This window comes from Watersipora subatra, chromosome 2 (assembly GCF_963576615.1).
Source record: "Watersipora subatra chromosome 2, tzWatSuba1.1, whole genome shotgun sequence".
In the NCBI taxonomy this organism is placed as follows: domain Eukaryota; kingdom Metazoa; phylum Bryozoa; class Gymnolaemata; order Cheilostomatida; family Watersiporidae; genus Watersipora; species Watersipora subatra.
Window position 1 is genome coordinate 44,643,055 of NC_088709.1, and position 20,722 is coordinate 44,663,776.

A 20,722-nucleotide genomic window follows, 5' to 3' on the forward strand; every position below is an offset into this window, starting at 1 on the left:
TGGTGCTACTAAATTTAAGACTATCAAACTGCTACTATGTAGGACCGCTATCAAGCTGCTACTGCAAACCTTAATAGAACCGTTTTCCATTGATGGTTTAATCAAAAATATTGATGTTATTGTTACGTGTCTGTTGGCATATTTGCGTTTGTGTATTGGGGTGTGAACTTTGCTCAATCACAACAGGATTTTCAAGTCTGTCAAGAGCCTACCATAATCTTCAAGAACAAGTTTTTAATCCGAAAAATGAGGGTAAATTTAAGACCATCAAATTGCTTCTATGTACGATCATTACCAAGCTTCTACTGTGAACTTTTGATAGAACATGTTGCGATAAATTAATGGATCAAACACATTGCACTTATTGCAATATATCTGTTGACGTATCTGTGTATGTGTGTGCACGCAGTGTGTGTGTGCGCAGTGCGTGTGGGTGTGTTAATGTGTGTGTGGGTCTGTGCATGTTTGTGCATCTCCCTGTGTGTCTTTGTTAATGTATGTGTTTGTGCTGTTGAGTGTGGTATATGAATGTCTGTGTCTGTGTTTGTGCGATTACTATTATAATTATCGTCATCCTTCTTTAAGCATTTTTCAAATTTTGGCAGACCCGTGATATTCAACGTTATTCTTTCTTGAACCGTAACAAGACTTTCAAGTCTGTGAAGAAGTTACCAAAAGCGTCAAAGACATGTTTTCACCCCACAAGTTACAGATACATAAACTACTATTAAATTGCTACTATGTATGACCGCTATCTAGCTGCTACTGTGGACTATTGTTTGAGCAGTTTGCGATAGATGAACGGATCAATTGCGTAACTGTTGTTATATATCTGTTGGTGTATATGCATTTGTGTGTGTGTGCGGGTGTGTCTTCACATTGTGGGCATGGGTGTGTATCTACGTATTGTTGGCATGCATGTGTGTGTGTGTGTGCCTATTGTGCGCAAGTGTGGGTGTGTCTGCGCTTTGTACAATATATATATATATATATCTATATATATATATATATATATACAATAAACAATGCCATAGACAAGTAAACAATGCCATAGACCGGTGAAATGAGTCTGGTGCCAACTCAGCTGGGAACAGACATGTTCTTCTAATTTAAACCAGTATAATCTTTAAACCTGCTTCATACAAGAATAGATGTTTTGTGAGAAACATTCAATTTGTGTCACTTGTAGGCTACCATATTATTACAATTATTTACTTTTCTAGCAGATGTAATTTGCCTTTCTAGTAGATGTAAAAGATCTGACATTTCTTTTGGTGTTTTGGCAGTAAAGTTGAGCAAGAAGAGGCGGCAAGGTTACGATGCCAAAAGCTTCCATTTACTAGGTACTATATATGGACAATGTGCCAGAAAAGTCTTTGGCTAAAAGTGCTGGTGATAGACTTGGAATCTTCAATACGGTTATAAAAAGAAGGAAACCAAAAGTACCAAGTTTAAAAACTAAACCATTCAAAGGTCAAATCTTGTGCATGCAGATTACTGGCGACTCCAGAACCATATAGTATCCTTTCAACAAATTCGTTGTCACAAATTAGTTGTCACATATGCAATAGGCTAACGTAAAGCCCACATGTGATTAGTCGGTGTTGTTTGATGGCTCTTTACTGGACCACCCAGCTCTAGAATTTTTATAGAATTCTCAAAAGCCACAGGCTTAGGAAGACAAGTTGGTTTTTGTTAACAATCCTTATATTCTAAAACTGACTAAGCAAGTTTGAGCAAGTGTTAGCAATAAGCAATCAACAGTTGGCAATAAGCAATCAATTATTGACAATAAGACATCAGCAGCTGGCAATAATCAAAGAACAGTTTGCAATAATCAATCAACAGTTGGCAATAAGCAATCAACAGTTGGCAATAAGCAATCAACAGTTGGCAATAAGCAATCAACAGTTGTCTATAAGCAATCAACAGTTGGCAATAAGCAATCAACAGTTGGCAATAAGCAATCAACAGTTGGCAAAAAGCAATCAACAGTTGGTAATAAGCAATCAGCAGTTGGCAATAAGCAATCAAGAGTTAGCAATAAGTAATCAACAGTTGGTAATAAGCAATCAACAACTGGCAATAAGCAATCAACAGTCGAAAATAAGCAACCAACAGTTGGTAATAAGCAATCAAAAGATGGTAATAAGCAATCAACAGATGGCAATAAGCACTCACCAGTTGGCAATAAGCAATCAACAGTTGGCAATAAGCAATCAGCAGTTGGCAATAAGCAATCAAAAGTTAGCAATAAGTAATCAACAGTTGGTAATAAGCAATCAACAGTTGACAATAAGCAATCAACAGTTGGCAATAAGCAATCAACAGTTGGCTATAAGCAATCAAAAGTTGGCAATAAGCAATCAGCAGTTGGCAATAAACAATCAACAGTTAGCAATAAGTAATCAACAGTTGGTAATAAGCAATCAACAGTTGACAATAAGCAATCAACAGTTGACAATAAGCAATCAACAGTTGGCAATAAGCAATCAACAGTTGACAATAAGCAATCGACAGTTGGCAATAAGCAATCAACAGTTGGCAATAAGCAATCAGCAGTTGGCAATAAGCAATCAACAGTTAGCAATAAGTAATCAACAGTTGGTAATAAGCAATCAACAGTTGACAATAAGCAACCAACAGCTGGCAATAAGTAATCAACAGTTGACAGTAAGCAATTAGCAGTTGGCAATAAGCCATCAACAGTTAGCAATAAGTAATCAACAGTTGGTAATAAGCAATCAACAGTTGACAATAAGCAACCAACAGCTGACAATAAGTAATCAACAGTTGACAATAAGCAGTTAGCAGTTGGAAATAAGCAATCAGCAGTTGGAAATAAGCAATCAACAGTGGGCAATAAGCAATCAACAGTTGGAAATAAGCAATAAACAGTTGGCAATAAGCAATTAACAGTTGGAAATGAGCTACTATTAGCTACTTTAAGTTGCTTTAGTTTACTTTTATGGACATTTACTGTTATTGTTGTTCTCCAAGAGCAGCTCTAGTTTGCTCAGGCATAATTGGGTGAAATAGCAAACCAAGCAAACCAAATTCATGTGTTTTTGCACTGTTTTACCATGCAAACCTGAAACACTGGTTATAGCCAAGTGAATTCACTGAAAATTATCTACATGTATTTTTCCTGGCTCTATCAAGTTAGAAATATAAGGCATTTGGAAAACTTTGTGCGTTTGTCTTTCTATTTCTTGTTCCAAGAAGTTGTTAAGCTTTACCTACTAAAGTGGCTCAATTTTAGGACATTTATAAAATAAGAATTTTTTGTTGACATTTGGCATGCGTCCAATAGTGTATACTATAAAAACACTGAGTATGGCGAAAAAAGCTTTTTCATCAAAAGAGCACAACTCCATTTAAGCTTTATAAGGTATGAACTCAATCATCTCTATCGACCATGTGAATCATCTCTTATGACATATGTAGTTACCTACACTGATTTAGTCTAAGTTTCCTGAAAAGTTGTATCAGCTATGAGGGTGGAGAGCGGGCAACCGTAACTAGCCGTGGTGCTGACTAGGGCTTCTACACAATAGCATCTGACAAAGATAAGCGCATGCTTGCTAGTTTTACCCCACTCGACATGGGCTGCTGCTATACCACCCGCAACACTCCTCTGTAAGTACCAAGGAATATGTACCACAATCCATATAAACTGCCATGTACACTCAAATTCCTCCATATTTAGAACCATGAACTGTACATAAGTATTTATGACAGCAGTAACTTTCTGCATTAGATGCATCTTTTTTAAACTAAGTACCTGCTTCTGTATTTGAGTCACGAGTCTCTCATCTATTTTCTATATAAACTGCATCCTTTTTAGTTATGTAGACAAAATGGGTCATGCGGTATTGTACAGCCAACTGCATTCTTCCAATGTCCACCCTAGGCTATTAGTAACATCATCGGGTGGCTTTATACCAACCAAGAAGATGATGTGGAAGAGTGGACATGTTCATCAGGAACTCAAACTAAACTCAGCTATCTTATAAGTGTTACACTGAGCAAACAGATTTTAATCAAGGCGGGCTGTACCAGTTCTCAGTCAATACATTTCCATTTTTCCTTTTGTGCCATTAGGTGGTTGCAGTTAACAGAAGAATAGATATCACCTGACTTTTTTTTAGTTTTATACTGGAAAACTTTAACACAAACACTTCAAAAATTTTGGAAATGTAAGTGGGAACATTAGATCTGTTCTTCTGGCTAGTAACAAGTTAATTGCTAAACCTGTTTGAGGTTCATGTGTCTCAATGTCTATGATTACACATTTTTTGTTTTCAACATTAAATGTGCATTCACACATTTAATTTATCACATTTGGGGCGATTTATTGGAGTTGTGTTTTCACAACTAATACTCAGGCATGTCATTTGCTAATATCCAGGCATTTCTGTTGCTAATATCCAGACATGTCAGTTGCTAATATCCAGTCATGTCTGTTGCTAATATCCAGACATGTTAGTTGCTAATATCCAGTCATGTCTGTTGCCAATATCCAGGCATGTCAGTTGCTACTATCCAGGCATGTCAGTTGCTAATATCCAAAGAATGTCAGTTGCTACTATCCAGGCATGTCAGTTGCTAATATCCAGGCATGTCGGCCAAGAGTTGGAGTTGGAATGACATCCAGTCTGTTCACAATTTGAAATGTAGTTTGCAAACCAAACCCAATTTAAACTTCGACTATTCAAAATAAAAATAAAAAAGTCACATTTTAGCCAATCAAATACAACATCGATATCCATTCCATTTGCTTGTGTTTGTGTCGCTGTTAACATTGCGATATGTGATTGTTCATTTCTATGTTGTACTTTGTCAATGATGGCTGTTCAAAATAGACAAACATAGTATGCAGAACTTTGCTGATCTAGTGTCGGCGACTGGTACAAAGGCATTTTTACAACAATTTTTCGTTTAACACCAAACCGACTTGGTGGGTGTGAAAGCAACTCCTATAAATTAACCCGGTGTAAATGCACCTATAAGAGCTTTTATCAAATCTGCAACTTGTTAGTTGGATCAATTTTCTGGTATTAGCAAAACATTCAACACATTAGCCAATTAGCTAGCATGAGACTACTTTTATCAGCCCTCACGTGATTGGCTGAACTGAAGCCTCACAGAGTTTAATCTTTTTTATTGCCTATTGCTGGACCACCTAGCAAGTGGAATTTTTCTAGACTATTTGTAGATTGTGGGACTCTCCTCTACCACCCTCATATTCGAGTTTGGAAATCAGTTTATTAAGACTCAAGTTGGACTTACAGAGGAATTAAAAATCACGCAACCTCCGAGCATAGATGTTTTGGTAAGATCAATGTTAGTGTTCTAGAAAGTACTGGCGCATTGTATTCTCTTGTTCTAGATCCTATGGCAAAACATTGCATACGGTATGTTAATATGATCATTTTTACTGTATCAATATTTGATTTTTAGTTGAATAGTTTATATAGTTGAATGGTGCTTCACATCTAGGCATGTCATTTGCTAATATCCACACATGTCAATTGCTCATATCCAGGCATATCAGTTGCTAGTATCCAGGCATATCAGTTGCTATTATCCAGGCATGTCAGTTGCTAATATCCAGACATGTCAATTGCTCATATCCGGGCATATCAGTTGCTATTATCCAGGCATTTCAGTTGCTATTATCCAGGCATGTCAGTTGCTATTATCCAGGCCTTTCAGTTGCTAATATCCAGACATGTCAGTTGCTAATATTAAAGCATGTCACTTGCTGATATCCATGCATGTCAGTTGCTAATATCCAAACATGTCAGTTGCTAATATCCAGCCATGTCAGTTGCTAATATCAAAGCATGTCACTTGCTAATATCCAGACATGTCAATTGCTCATATCCGGGCATATCAGTTGCTATTATCCAGGCATGTCAGTTGCTAATATCCAGACATGTCAATTGCTCATATCCGGGCATATCAGTTGCTATTATCCAGGCATGTCAGTTGCTTTTATCCAGGCATGTCAGTTGCTATTATCCAGGCCTTTCAGTTGCTAATATCCAGACATGTCAGTTGCTAATATTAAAGCATGTCACTTGCTGATATCCATGCATGTCAGTTGCTAATATCCAAACATGTCAGTTGCTAATATCCAGCCATGTCAGTTGCTAATATCAAAGCATGTCACTTGCTAATATCCAGACATGTCAATTGCTCATATCCGGGCATATCAGTTGCTATTATCCAGGCATGTCAGTTGCTAATATCCAGACATGTCAGTTGCTAATATCCAGCCATGTCAGTTGCTAATATCAAAGCATGTCACTTGCTAATATCCAGACATGTCAATTGCTCATATCCGGGCATGTCAGTTGCTATTATCCAGGCCTTTCAGTTGCTAATATCCAGACATGTCAGTTGCTAATATTAAAGCATGTCACTTGCTGATATCCATGCATGTCAGTTGCTAATATCCAAACATGTCAGTTGCTAATATCCAGCCATGTCAGTTGCTAATATCAAAGCATGTCACTTGCTAATATCCAGACATGTCAATTGCTCATATCCGGGCATATCAGTTGCTATTATCCAGGCATGTCAGTTGCTAATATCCAGACATGTCAATTGCTCATATCCGGGCATATCAGTTGCTATTATCCAGGCATGTCAGTTGCTTTTATCCAGGCATGTCAGTTGCTATTATCCAGGCCTTTCAGTTGCTAATATCCAGACATGTCAGTTGCTAATATTAAAGCATGTCACTTGCTGATACCCATGCATGTCAGTTGCTAATATCCAGGCATGTCAATTGCTAATATCCAGTCTTATCAGTTGCTAATATCCAGTCATGTCAGATGCTAATATAGCCATAGATGCCATAGCAATATTGCCATACTATGGGCATACTGCTTTCTGTGCACTGCAGGGATGGCATGTTATCAATGTAACAGTATTATGTTGGCCTGTGTACGCATCGTAAAAGCACTCTGTTACCCAAATGCATGTCTGTAGAAGTACTGTGTTACCATTGTGCAAGCGATGTGGAAGTATTGTTATCACTGTGCATGGTTGTGAGAAAATTATGTTAGTACTGTACAATGAATGCTGGGAACGCTGTGTTACTAATGTATATGTATGGGAAAAATATGTTACTTAAGTATATGCACTGTGGAAATGTTATGTTACCACAGTGCATATACTGTGGAAGTAACATGTATGCGTTGTAGAAATAACAACTTACCACAGTGCTTGCATTGTGGAAGTACTGTGTTACTATTGTACAAGCATGGAGAAAGTGTGATGTTATCTATATTCATTCATTATGAGATTATTATGTTGCCACTTTGCACTGTTTGAGTACTACATTGTCACTGTACATGCACTGTTTGAGTACTAGGTGTATTTTGTTACAATTTCACTGTAGAAAGACTATGTTAGCAAAGTGTGAGTGTCAGTATATATTGTATTACAGAGACTGATGAATGTATCACACATTCAGGATTTTATAATAAAGCTATCTCTAACCAAACTCTACTCTATACTTATAGAGCGGTATTTTAGTGTGTACTTTTCCCTTTTCTTTGATTACTTGTAGCTTTATAGGCTATTTCATATGGTGTTAGTAATTATTAGTATAGTTCAAGGTAGCAGCGAGTGTTTGTCCTGTTCAGCCCGTTCTTGCCGCTTCCACTTACTGCTACCTGCTAGACATGTCACTGTTGCTATTGATCAGCGTGATAGTCTGCATGCAGGACATCCCTATTGGCGTTGCTCTTGCCTCGATTTTTAAATGTTCCCTTGTCTAGACTTGTCGACTTTTCATCTTTGTTGAGGCAGTTAAGAGTTTATCAGAAGAACTTTATCGAAAATAAAATAAAAAGTTTGTAGAGCTTATGAACTGGAATAAATCAAGCATCAGCCATAGTTATCAGTAAGAAATGATTTAGCAGAAATAAGGTGGTTAAGTAGAAAGAGGTTGGTAAACTCTACCACCACTAAGTTTGTGTGCTAAACACCACTGACTGATTTAGTGCCAAATAAGCTTTTTGTTTGTTCGCTTGAACACTTACTACTCTACGGGAGATGATATGGTAGCATATACAATACCACACAGAGGAGTGAAGACATTTACTGTAATAAATGTCACCACTCCTGTCTTGGATTATTTCAGTGCGACCCAAAAGTAAATGTTATCCGCAATCTCAAAGTGAGACTGAGAGGATGTGATCAATTAAATAGAGACTGTGTACTATGGCAAAGGTTAGGGAGATAATTGATTATTATCTCTCATAAGGCCAATATGATGGCACTAAGGCTTATTACAGTGAAAACCAGCTTTATATCACATCAACAGTAGTACTCAATGGCTATTAGTAATGTTTATAGCTCGGTTGGGATTCAGGCGTGTCCAAATTGTTTGCAGGTTCTGGATCATAGATGCATTTGACAGAGATAATCAAAGAGTTGTCTACTACTCCAAGGTTGTCAGCTTGTGAATAAAAGCTCTTCTAATACTCTGTAAGTCACCCCTTATCATTGCTTAATGCAATTTGTTTTCATTTTATATTATCTTTGAATTGTCCTGCTTTACTTATATTCAGTTTTAATCAAAGTTATCAGAAGATAAACTAGAAATATGTAAACCTTAGTAACTGGAATATATGGAGTGTGTGAGCCATGTAGATCAGTGAAACATAGTTGAGCAAATATTAGGTTTGCATAAGATTTACCAAACATAGAAAGAGTTTGGTAACTTCAAACTCAACTATGGATGCTGTGCAGGGGTGGAATTTGGTTAAAGTTTAAAAGCTATCCTAAAATGATTGATATACTTTAGATGGGTAACAACCGCACAATTGCCCTTAGTAATTTTTTCCCAGACAATAATTGATCCGTAATACAACTTCCCCACTTAAAAAATACATTTAAAAAAATTATTTTCTATCCCAAAATGCTTTATTAGTTCATTATTTAAAATGGGAGCAGTTATCCTATAAGGGAAGTTGTTTTGCAGCCGTTTAAATAAACAGGTATTAAAAATTGTGGGAATATCATAAACGATGGGAGCTTATACATTAGCCTAGAGCAAGGTATCCTAAAATGTGTATTATTATATTGTCTACGACTTTTAGACATTTTATCTAAAGAGTGTGATACTTAATTGTACCACATGAAACTATTAGTAATAAAATGCTTAACTTATAGAGTGAAGTTCCACTTATACATATTTTATAATTTAGCTCTGATTTATCATTGAGCACTCTGTAACAAATTGTACGGCATCCACTTTGTCTATATATATATATATATATATATATATATATATATATATATATATATATATATATATATATATATATATATATATATATATATATATATATATATATATATATATATATATATATATATATATACATATATATATTGTATATACATATATATACATATATATACAGGGTGTATATATATATATATATACACCCTGTATATATACACATATATAATGTGCATATAATATAATATATATTTATTGTATATTTATATGCAATATACATATGTATAGCATATAAATGGTTTATTCAGGCCTGTATTCGCTGGTTGCAAGTTTGGGCGGCTGTTAGGCGACTAGTTAGTCGACTAGTTATGAACACCTGGGGGTGTTGAGGGGGCGGTGTAAGCCCCCAACAGGTTTCTCTTATGTAGGGCCTCAGCCAGGCCTCTCATGTGAAGTTTTAAAAAATGTTATCGGAAAGTATCAACATTTTTCTATTTTTTGAGATTGGTTTTTTTAGGTGATGTGACTCACGTGACATTTTAAAATTAAAATGAGCAAAACTTGACCGCAGTTGAAACGCTCAGAAAAAAGACATATTTTTCTTTTGAGCGTTTTAACAAAGATCAATTTTGCCGATTTTATTTTAAGTTCACACGGAGGTTTCCACGCTTTCGATGGGACATGGCCAAGCGAATGTTTGGTAAAACTTGATATTTTGCAAACCTTTATAAAGGTCATTAACAAGAATATTTTGCCACTGATGATGATAAATAATGACGCCTAAGAACTACTAAAAGTTGATGTTTGTCTTTATAGCTTGGAATAAAGTAATATTCTACAGCGATAAAAACCATAGACATTGGGCAAATAACTTTTCGAATAAATGATGTTGAGGTCGAGCTATCTGAAGCAATTTATCATTGCGTGGGAACGAACCAAACAAATTCGTTCGAGTTAACCTTGTGTTTGAGATGAAATGTTACATTTTATCTGAGGGCGAGATATCAGAGTTTGACTGTACTTAGCCGCGAAAAGTTCCTAAGAAGTTAGGGCGGCTCAGCCGGCCAGCCGTCCCAGGTAATACGGGCCTGGTTTTATTGATATATAATTCATATTGATTTATATATATTTACATATACATGTATATATATAATAATCATGTATATGTATTTGAAGTATGTACATGAGAAAGTATTTATGGTATCTTCAAGTTGTAAAAGGGAGAAAAATACGCATGTCATACAGCCAATCAGTGTAATTACTTAACAGTATAAACTTGGCTGAGGAATTCTAAGATTTCTAGCAGAATGTGATGACATCACTCATTAAGTATTTCACAGTGTTACCTAGTACCTGTAGTGATACACAGTACATTGCTACGGCTGTGCCCAATATCGCGGTACTGCCAAGCCATTTTTAATGTCTGCAAAATTAAGTTATAGCCCTACACTTTTTATAGATATACAGCTATTTCTATGAAAACCAAATAAAATATGTTTAAAATTTTAAATTCAGCATAATTTTTTGCATATAAATACAAAAATCTAGATAAATATCACAACTTCTTAATATTGGTTGCTATGACATTTTGAAATGTAAAAAAAATTGTGCATTTGTTTTCGTTTCTCAAACTTTAACACAAGTTTTTTCAAAACAATATTTTCGCACTAATGGTAAACATACATTCAGTTTATTGACCATAAAATCTGCTGTAATTAAGCTAGAATATAATTTTTTTGCAAAATAACTGAGAGTCTTCTCCGTATGCTAGTGTAGACTTTAAATCTCACACACCCGACTTAACCATGGTTTCTGTGATCATGACTCATTTTTCACTTTGGTTACAAATCGCTGTCAAAACCATTCTGCATTCAACACAACCAACTTTCAAACTGTGTATATTAGACAGCAGCTTGCCATTTTACTTCTATTATTGCATTTCTCCTATTGCAGGGGAGAGATATAAACATATAATCATTTCCATTCATTATTGCTGTTTGTTGTATATATTAACACCCACACCCAGTACATTGCAGCTACTATTGCAGTTATCCTATTGCACTGCAGTGACATTTGACTGCTAATATTGCATTTCTCAACCAGCAGTACTCTCTATTTTTTCCAAAATCACTTTGGTCGTGGGCTGTTTGACAGGAAAAATTTAGTATTATTTTTATTTATGTTCATTATACATATATATCATATGGTTTATTGATATATAATTCATATGTATTTATATATATTTGCATATACATGAATGTATATAATATTCATGTAACAGTATTTGAGTTATGTCACACATGTCATACAGCCAATCAGTGTAATTAATTAAACAGTATAAGCTTGTCTGAGGAATTCTAAGATTTCTAGCGGAATGTGATGACATCACTCACTCACTCAGTATTTCTCAGTGAAACCACATTTCTTCCGCAATTCATTTAGCTAATTCCCTATTCAAAATGAACAGCGAACAACATGTCTTTTTTGAACCTACTAACTGTCCCCTGCAGAGTGGCAGCGGGAGAGGTGGGATCCATTTATCATCATCCAGCTCGCTGGCCGAGCTGGATAACACCTCCTATGGTTTCGGTAAGCAATGTATAAATACATGTTCATTTTCACTGAAGGAACATTGTAAGTTTATAATCTGTCTATAAAAAAGATGTGATGTTTCTCTTCCTTGAAGCAATATAAGTTTATAATCTGACTATAAAAGGATGTGAAACTCATAAACTATTGTGAAAATAAATACATTAGAATGGATGTTTAGCTAGTGACTACTTAGCGACTGCTGAAAGGAACAAGGACCTCATTTAAACTGATATATTGTTACAATGAGAGACAGTAGAGCAGTGAGCTGTAGAGGAGCCATTTATGTGTCTTTTAAGAAAAATGTTAATCTAGTATCAAGCGCTGCAGTTTATGAAATTTTGTTGGAATCAAACCAAAGCAGATTGCGCATGAGAAGTTGTCATACCCATTAATTTCCTTTCATCGTTCAAACTGTATTTTGCGGAACGAATCAACAAACATGAAAATGTCACATCATTCAGTTACACATTTGACATATGAGCTAAGAATCTGACTGTTATGTCTACCCTTTCTCACCAATTGTTTGTCTGCCTGAAACAAAAAAATGTCTGTAAAATAAAACATAAAACATGAAAATGAGAGACTATTTAGTCACGCATTTGACATATGAGCAAAAGATCTGACTGTTATGTCTATATCCTTTCTCACCAATTTTTTGTTTGTCTAAGACATGTCTGTAAAATAAAACATAACATTTAATATATATTATAAAAATGCTTAAGAATGCTTGCTTTTGACTCATATTTGATTACTTTATTCTAGTCCATACTACCTCCTTTGTTAGGTTGATATGAAATACTTTAAACTGATATCAGCTGCTTCAATCAACTTAGTAAATCAGTCAAAAGACTGCAACAAATTTAATTATAAAATGTAGTGACATTTATTCGAAAGAGTAGCCTCAGGACCTACGTAATAATAAGTCATGAAAGGTCATGATGTCGTTATTCTTATTAAAAACTCGCTATAGCTAGGCCAGTACACTCAACTAAAGAATTCCTCTATATTAGACTTGATAAATTTGTTCAACTATTTGCGAGTGACTATCTTTACAAATTAAATCGGTCAGACAGTGACCACTTCATGGTGACACAACTACTAACAATCTGCTTGTATCAAACTTTCAAGAACTGTTATAACTTTCTCTATTGAGTCAGAGTGTTATGAAACTTGATAAATAGCTTTGTTACAAATAGAACTCAATCTAAGACGTTTAAACTGAAATTGTATTATTTCATTTTAGAACTCCCTGAATTCTTTGCTCAAGAAGAGGGCAGCTCTTCCTCCTCCGTACAGTCTGCGCCAACAATCACTTGGCCACTGCCTGCTGCCCTTCAATTTATGCTAGATGCTGGTCATCTAGCTACTTTGAGGGCAGCAGAGCCAAAAAATCTTACGTGGCCAGTGATGGAGGAAGAGCTGCCCGATTCGACATCTACTCCTTCATCCCAACCACTACCAAAACAATCACCACCCCATCCTACTTCACCATCCAAATCCTCATATCCATCTCCATCATCAACATCGCGATCGCTACCAAAGCAATCACCACCCCATCCACCTTCACAATCAAAATCATCACCTCCATCATCAACATACTCACAAGCACCACTCCCCCCATCATCACCATCATCTCCAGCCCGAACAGTAACTGCTAAAAGAATTTTAATTGGCTGTGCCGCTGTAGGAGTGGCAGTGGCAGCCTTCAAGCTATACAAGTAAGTTCTAACGCTAAGCAACCTATATCATTATAGTACATGTTCTATTGCTGACTAGAGAATTTAAGTAATATCTACATGTTACCAAATATAATTTTATTACTTGTAGGCACTGGTGCCAATGAAACCACCACTTCATTGCCACCAGAGGATGCTGCCATTGCCACTCCTTTCCATCCATCAACTACACTTACTGTTTCTTACACCACCAACACCACCAACACCACCATCCAATCACCACAATCATACTGAGCCTCACCACTGAAATCATCTTCGCTATCACCGCCATCATCAATGCCATATCGTTCGCTTCATTACTATAGCTACATAAATTGTCACAACCACCACCTCTCTACTATCCCAATCACCATCATCTTCCGCTTCACCACCTCTAACACTACCACTTCCGCAACTACCACAAACACCGCCACAATCACCAACTCATCTTCACCACAACTTCATATCTACCACAATCAACTCATCCTCTCCATCATAATCGCCCCTCTACCACCAACATTATCTCCTCACCAATAACATTCACCAACATTACACTTGTCAACTCACCACTCGCTACCGCCCAGCCCGCCACCCGCTGCCACTCAACCTCCAACCCACTGTCACTCAAATAAAGCCTACCTCTCGTAATCCACTATCCACCACAACACCACCAACCACCACAACACTATACCTCAGCCAATGTTGAAGTGAGTATAGATTTTCATTATGATAGATGTAACTTTGTTAGAGGATTCTTGACAAGCCATGGCGATTGAGTACTGACAGTTTAAAGTTTGCTGATATTTGATGATATTTAGTTTTCACTCGATTAATGTCTGGCGTTGCACTAGTAATAAAATAACTACCTAACAATTAATAATAATAACCATGTCAGAAGCCAGCTCAATATTTGTCCCATTGCACATAGCAAAGGTAAGAAGATGCAAAGATTTGGAAGCATGATTTGCTGACATATGATATGATGACTTTTTAATGACTTTTGACAACCCAAAACTTATAAATCAATGAAGGGTGGAAGGCGTGGCATTTGACAAGCCATCTCTGGTCTTTTTAATAATTGTTGTCACGGATTTTTGCAAGAATAACAGTTTACAGTGCACCCTCGAGATACGATGTTAATTCGTTCCAGGGTTGGCATCGTATGGTGAAAAAATCGTATATCGGGGAATAGAGACCATTGTAATTATACAATGCAAACATCCCTTGGTCAGAATCGTCAATTTTTTTTATAAAAATTGTTACATATTGACAATTAGCAACAAAATAGTATGTTAACTTTAGTAATTATAGTTACCTACAGTAACTGTATTGTATTTAGTGTATTTTAATGCTTATGATCTGCAATAAAACGCAAAATTATGATGTGTGTAGTAAATTTACTACGTACGATAAGGAGTTCTTGCCGTCAAAAAGTACGCATAACATAAACTTTGAATTCACTTCAAGTAAGTTTAGCTTGCTAAGCCTACTCTTAAAACTAAGTTTTAGTATGTATTTTGAACTATTTTACTGAATTTCAACTTTTTATTACGAAATTTTATCCTTCTGCAGTTCCTATCTTCACTTTCACTATAAACTTTAGCCTCTCTGGTTGAAACCTTTTTTAACCTAAATCAATAATGCCGAGCGATGCAGTTATTGAAAGCGGCCTCTCGCGCACTTGACCATTTAATGGCTACCGAAAAGAAAAATAAAATTATATTTTCTATACTAGACGTACATACCTTTGGAGTAACGTAGCTTTAGCTGGTACATGTAGTGGGTAAAGCAGAGAGGAGGCAAAAACGTATCATGCTAATTATGGTGATGTACATTTGAAAATATATTTAAAACGTAATGAATTGGAATTTTTTAACAGGCAAAAAGAAGTTGTCCTTTCCTGTTCAATTTTTCTACTTTTTCTACAAAAACATTGATGGTGCAACGCAGAAAATTGCTAGCTAGCGCTTGTAAAAGGATCCAGAGAATGTGGTACAGTAGTTTGTCGTGTATGAATTGTGCACAAGAATCAATGTAACCATACATACAAAGTTTGTACGTATTTATACCCTATGGGGGGACAGGGCTTTACCCAGTTTCTGAAAGTAATGTGGATGCGTCAACTATCTTGAGTAGCTAGTTATATGAGTTGCATACATACATACGATGAATTGTATTCACATAGAAGATAACAAGCCTATATGCAAAGACATGGTTAAACAAGAAAATATAACATAAAATCAAAAAGAAACAAATAAAATGAATAAAATATGAAAAACATGCCACACAAGAGATAAATAATGTATATTATACATGCATTGTTTTAATGTACCAGTCCACATCTGTAAATTAAACACTTGAAATATTTCTGCGAATGTGGGATTTTCAGTATCTTCTACATCCTCGCCTTTACTAAATGGTTGCTCCTTTTGAATGCTGATCGCGTGCGTGACCTAGCTCATTCAAATCTTCAGTCGGAAGCTCTTTCTTGTGCTTGCTTTAATGGAGTTCTTGTTTTAATAATAATTGCAAATGCTGATTGGTTGCGATCATATTCCTTGACAATGTTAATAATACGGGTCTCTTCTTCTTACTTACGACATCCAACTTTGTTGACATAGAAATCATTTTTCCTTCGTTTTGTAACGTTTGTATCGGTCTTAGATTCTATAGATAACGAATTAAATGTAGATAGTTGTAGTTATATACGTGTGCTGGCCTAAAAGTTTATAGTAAAAGTTATAATAACGCTACGAATGAATATTTGCTCTCGCTTGTGTATTTTACACGAAATTTTTCACGCGGACATGAGAGAAGTCGATCATCGTGTCTGCTCTAAACGTTCTAAGAATGTTTTCGGCAAACTATATTTCGGTGTCTTTTTTATTTCGACTTATTTATTTTCTCAAATAAGTATGGTGAAATAATATTTGTATAGTGAGGTGAAGGTATCGCAATGTTTGACTTCGTAAGGTGAAAAAATCGTATATCAGGGTAATCGTATCTCGAGGGTGCACTGTATGCTGGTTATCCTATGAATAGTATTGCAGTACCACATCAGGTTATCGAACCAAGAATAGAAAAATAGTTATAATTTTCTGAATGACGCATCTCTTTTATTATTTTCTATGTGAGATTAGTTGAAGGAGATGTTATATATATGATATATATATATAAATATATATAGTATATATATATATATATATTGTAATTATAATTCTTGAGAAAGCTTTTGATGATGAACAGGCAATAAAAGGTGCTTTTCAAGTATGTATGGTAATCCAGGCATGTCAGTTGCTAACATCCAAACATGTCTGCTGCTAACACTCAGGCATGTCTGTGGCTAATATTCATGCGTGTCAGTTGCTAACATCTAAACATGTCTGCTCCTAACATCCATGTACATGTACATACACAAACTATAATATAAATCAAAAGCATAAATGGCTTGTTTCAAATTAAATGCTTGTAATGTATAGTTAAAAACGTTTTTATCAAATAGTATAGGAGATTTTTCTATCACTTGAGATTGGTTTGTTGCTTGAGGTGATGTTATTGCCAGGACGTTTGTTAGATTAAAATTGGCAAAGCTTGATCGTTGTTGAAATGCTCAGAAGAAACGACATCTTTTTTTTTAGCGTTTTAACCAAGATCAATTTTGCCGATTTTTCTTGAAGTTCATGCGAAGGTCACCTCACTTTTCCATGCTTTCGAAAGGCGATCAGTAAACGGATGTTTAGTAAAAATCAAATTTCACCAAACTTTTAGAAAAGTCGTTGACAAAAATTTTTTGCCGATGGTGGTAATAACGATGCCTATGAATTATGAAAAGTTGAGGTTTACCTCTATGACTTGTGATAAAGTTATTTTCTAAAGCGATAACAACCGTCTTAGTAGCCATTGGGCAAAAAACTGTTCGATTTAACAGAGTTGAGGTTGAGTTATCTAAAGCAATTTATCATTTCGTGGGAATGAACCAAAGAAAGTCTTTGAGTTAACCATGTGTTCGAGCTATCCGAGGGCAAGCTATCCATGTTTGACTGTAAATAAAAATAGGTTGAACTGCTGGCTCCAACTTGAATACGGCTACAATGAATAAAGGACTGATAATGGTTTAACAAAAGGGAACGGGTTTGAACGACTACATGTAGTTATTAAGTCCTGTTAGAGAAACTAGCCATAGTTCTCTGACAAAAAGGAATAATAGAAGCTTAGATAACTCAGGCTATTATAAGCTATCTACAGCAGTAAGGATGTCATATAGAGACCACATGAAGCCATGTAGAAGACTACGACTCTACTTCCTTTTATAATAGTGCTCTATTTAGCCACTTTTCCGCTTTTCAGTTTTATAGAAAGGGTATATGAGGCACCCTTTGAAATTCCAAGTGTCACAGCTAGTCAGTGTAAAGTAAAATGTCTTATTGTTATGTTGACAGGTGCCGGTCTATAATGGAGGCAATTTTAGTGCCTCTTTCTAAAGATTTTCTTTTGCAATCTTACTTTGCAAAAAGAGCCAAGAACATTTTCTACAGATGACCCAAACTTCAAGGTCTCATGTCAGAGTGACCGTCGCTAACCACTATTGATGCCTGGTTGTTCTGCAACAGCAGCTCCTGGATTGCTCAGGATCTTTGACATTGACATTGAAATATTCAATTCAAAATTAGTGGCAAGAAAACAGCTGATGATTCTTTCAATTATCTTCTCATTGTAAGTCGTCTCCTTTATGCAAGTTGTTTTTCCGCTGTAAATTGTTTCCTCACTGTGAGCTGTCTCATCACTGCAAGTTGTTTTATCGCTGTAAGTTGTCTCCTCACTGTGATTTGCTTTCATTTTGTACTGCGTCTCCTACCTAAAGCTGCCTTCTCTCTTATGCTACATCCACTCCCTAAGTTGCCTTGTTGCTATAAGTTGTCTTTCTTTTGTATGTTATTTTCTTGTTATAAAATGCCTGTTCTTTAAAAATTGTCTCCTTAAAAATTGTCATCTCCCCATAACTTATCTCCTCTCCGTAAGTTGTTGTCTCTCAAAGTGTTTTCCATATTATGATTTCACTTTTTATCTTGCCTCCTGTCTCCCATCTATAAGTTTTGTAGTTAGATGATCATAGTAAACAACAGCTTCTATTTAAAACTTATTTATAACTGCAAAAACCTTGTATTCTTGTTCTTTACTAACACTTATATTTCTGTCATTTACATCTCTTCTCTTCTTTTTCCCATTTTATCCTTTATGTCGTACATTTTACATTCTTTAGTGGTGACAATTTTATTGGTGTAACGAGCCAGAAACTATTTCAAGTTTTGCTGGATATCTTTATTGACAGGTTTCCTGACAAGAATATCGGAGATGAAATGCTAGACAAACTGCATAATGATCGCAATGCCAACCGAACTCACAGATGTATGCAGTCACGTTCAGACCCTTACCGTCTCTTTAGATATGATATGATGATGGCTTACTTTGACTCTAACCACACCCAGCTATTACTTCTAATCAGACATAATGCTGTACCTGGCATGTTCCTAGTGAGTTTATCTGTGAGCTAAGGCTATAGTAGCTCATACAATGAAGGAAGCACATAAAACTGTCTTTGTACAACTTCCATTATTCTTAGTTTAACCTGATTTGAAGATCTTTGAGTGTTTATTCACTTTATAAAATAATTTCATGGTCAAGTTGCATATATGGTAGAGGCTTACACAACGTAAATAATTTGTTCTGGGAATTTTATTTGAATTATAGTAGATAGGTATTGGATATATAGATGAATATCGATATATAACGATATATATATATATATCCTATCTATATATATTTATATATATATATATATATATATATATATATATATATATATAAAAGTTATATTGATACACATTAGTAAAAAGAGTGCTCAATGTTTAGAGTAAAAACAGAGCTGATATAAAACTATGTGTACTAAAAAAAACTACAAGTTTAATTAAAACATTTTATTACTTGAAGTTTCGTGCGGTAGGCTTGCACTCTTCAGATAAAATGTCAAAGAAAATATTCTACTAGCAGTAAAGCTGTATAAGCGCTAAAAGCTAGAGTCTTAAGTGACACTGTTTCTTAGCAGAAACTTATTGGCATGACGGCAACTGGATAAAATTTCGTTGCGCTTATTCAAGGTGGCTAATTGAGGCTTGCATATTATATAATACTTCTCCCATATACAGAGCTCTGTATATGGGAGAAGTATTATATAATATGCAAGCCTCAATTAGCCACCTTGAATAAGCGCAACGAAATTTTATCCAGTTGCCGTCATGCCAATAAGTTTCTGCTAAGAAACAGTGTCACTTAAGACTCTAGCTTTTAGCGCTTATACAGCTTTACTGCTAGTAGAATATTTTCTTTGACATTTTATCTGAAGAGTGCAAGCCTACCGCACGAAACTTTAAGTAATAAAATGTTTTAATTAAACTTGTAGATTTTTTTAGTACACATAGTTTTATATATATATACATACATGTATATATATTATATATAAATATCTCCACATGTATAAGAAACTAGCTGCATTACCCGTCTACAGGAGCAGATTCACGGGCAGCATAAGGTTTATTGAGAGTTGGCTTTCATACTGTAAAACAACTCCAAATATGCAGTTACATCTCCCTCTCTTCATCTCTCCCTCTTTCCTCTCTCTCCCTCTCTCCCCTCTCTCTCTCCCTCCCTCTTCTCCCTCTTTCTCTCCCTCCCTCTTCTCCCTCTTTCTCTCCCTCTCTCCTCCTCGCTCTCCCTCTCTCTCTCCCTCTTTCCCCTCTCTCCGTCTCTCCCCTCTCTCTCCTCTCCCTCTCTCCCCTCTCTCTCTCCCTCCCTCTTCTCCCTCTTTCTCTCCCTCTCTCTCTCCCCCACTCTCCTCCTCGCTCTCTCTCTCCTTCTCTCCCTCTTTCCCCTCTCTCCCTCTCTCTGTCTCTCCCCTCTCTCTCCCTCCCTCTTCCCCCACTCTCTCCCTCCCTCTTTCTCTCCCTCTCTCTCTCCCCCTCTCCTCCTCGCTCTCCCTCTCTCTCCCTCCCTTTTCCCCCTTTCTCTCTCTCCCTCTTTCTCTCTCTCTCCCCCCTCTCCTCTTCGCTCTCCCTCTCTTTCCCCTTCTCTCCCTCTCTCTCTCCCCTCTCTC

At 36.0% G+C, this 20,722-nt stretch overlaps 2 long non-coding RNA genes across 2 annotated transcripts; both read left to right on the plus strand.

Moving 5' to 3' along the window:
* Positions 1-5,227: 5,227 nt before the first annotated feature.
* On the plus strand, positions 5,228-13,954 carry LOC137388698 (uncharacterized). The gene is made up of 3 exons (XR_010977998.1): positions 5,228-5,335; positions 8,414-8,508; positions 13,688-13,954. It is a non-coding gene; the product is annotated as an uncharacterized lncRNA (long non-coding RNA).
* Positions 13,955-14,124: 170 nt separating this feature from the next.
* On the plus strand, positions 14,125-19,098 carry LOC137388697 (uncharacterized). The gene is made up of 3 exons (XR_010977997.1): positions 14,125-14,282; positions 18,015-18,288; positions 18,905-19,098. It is a non-coding gene; the product is annotated as an uncharacterized lncRNA (long non-coding RNA).
* The last annotated feature ends 1,624 nt before the right edge of the window (positions 19,099-20,722 follow it).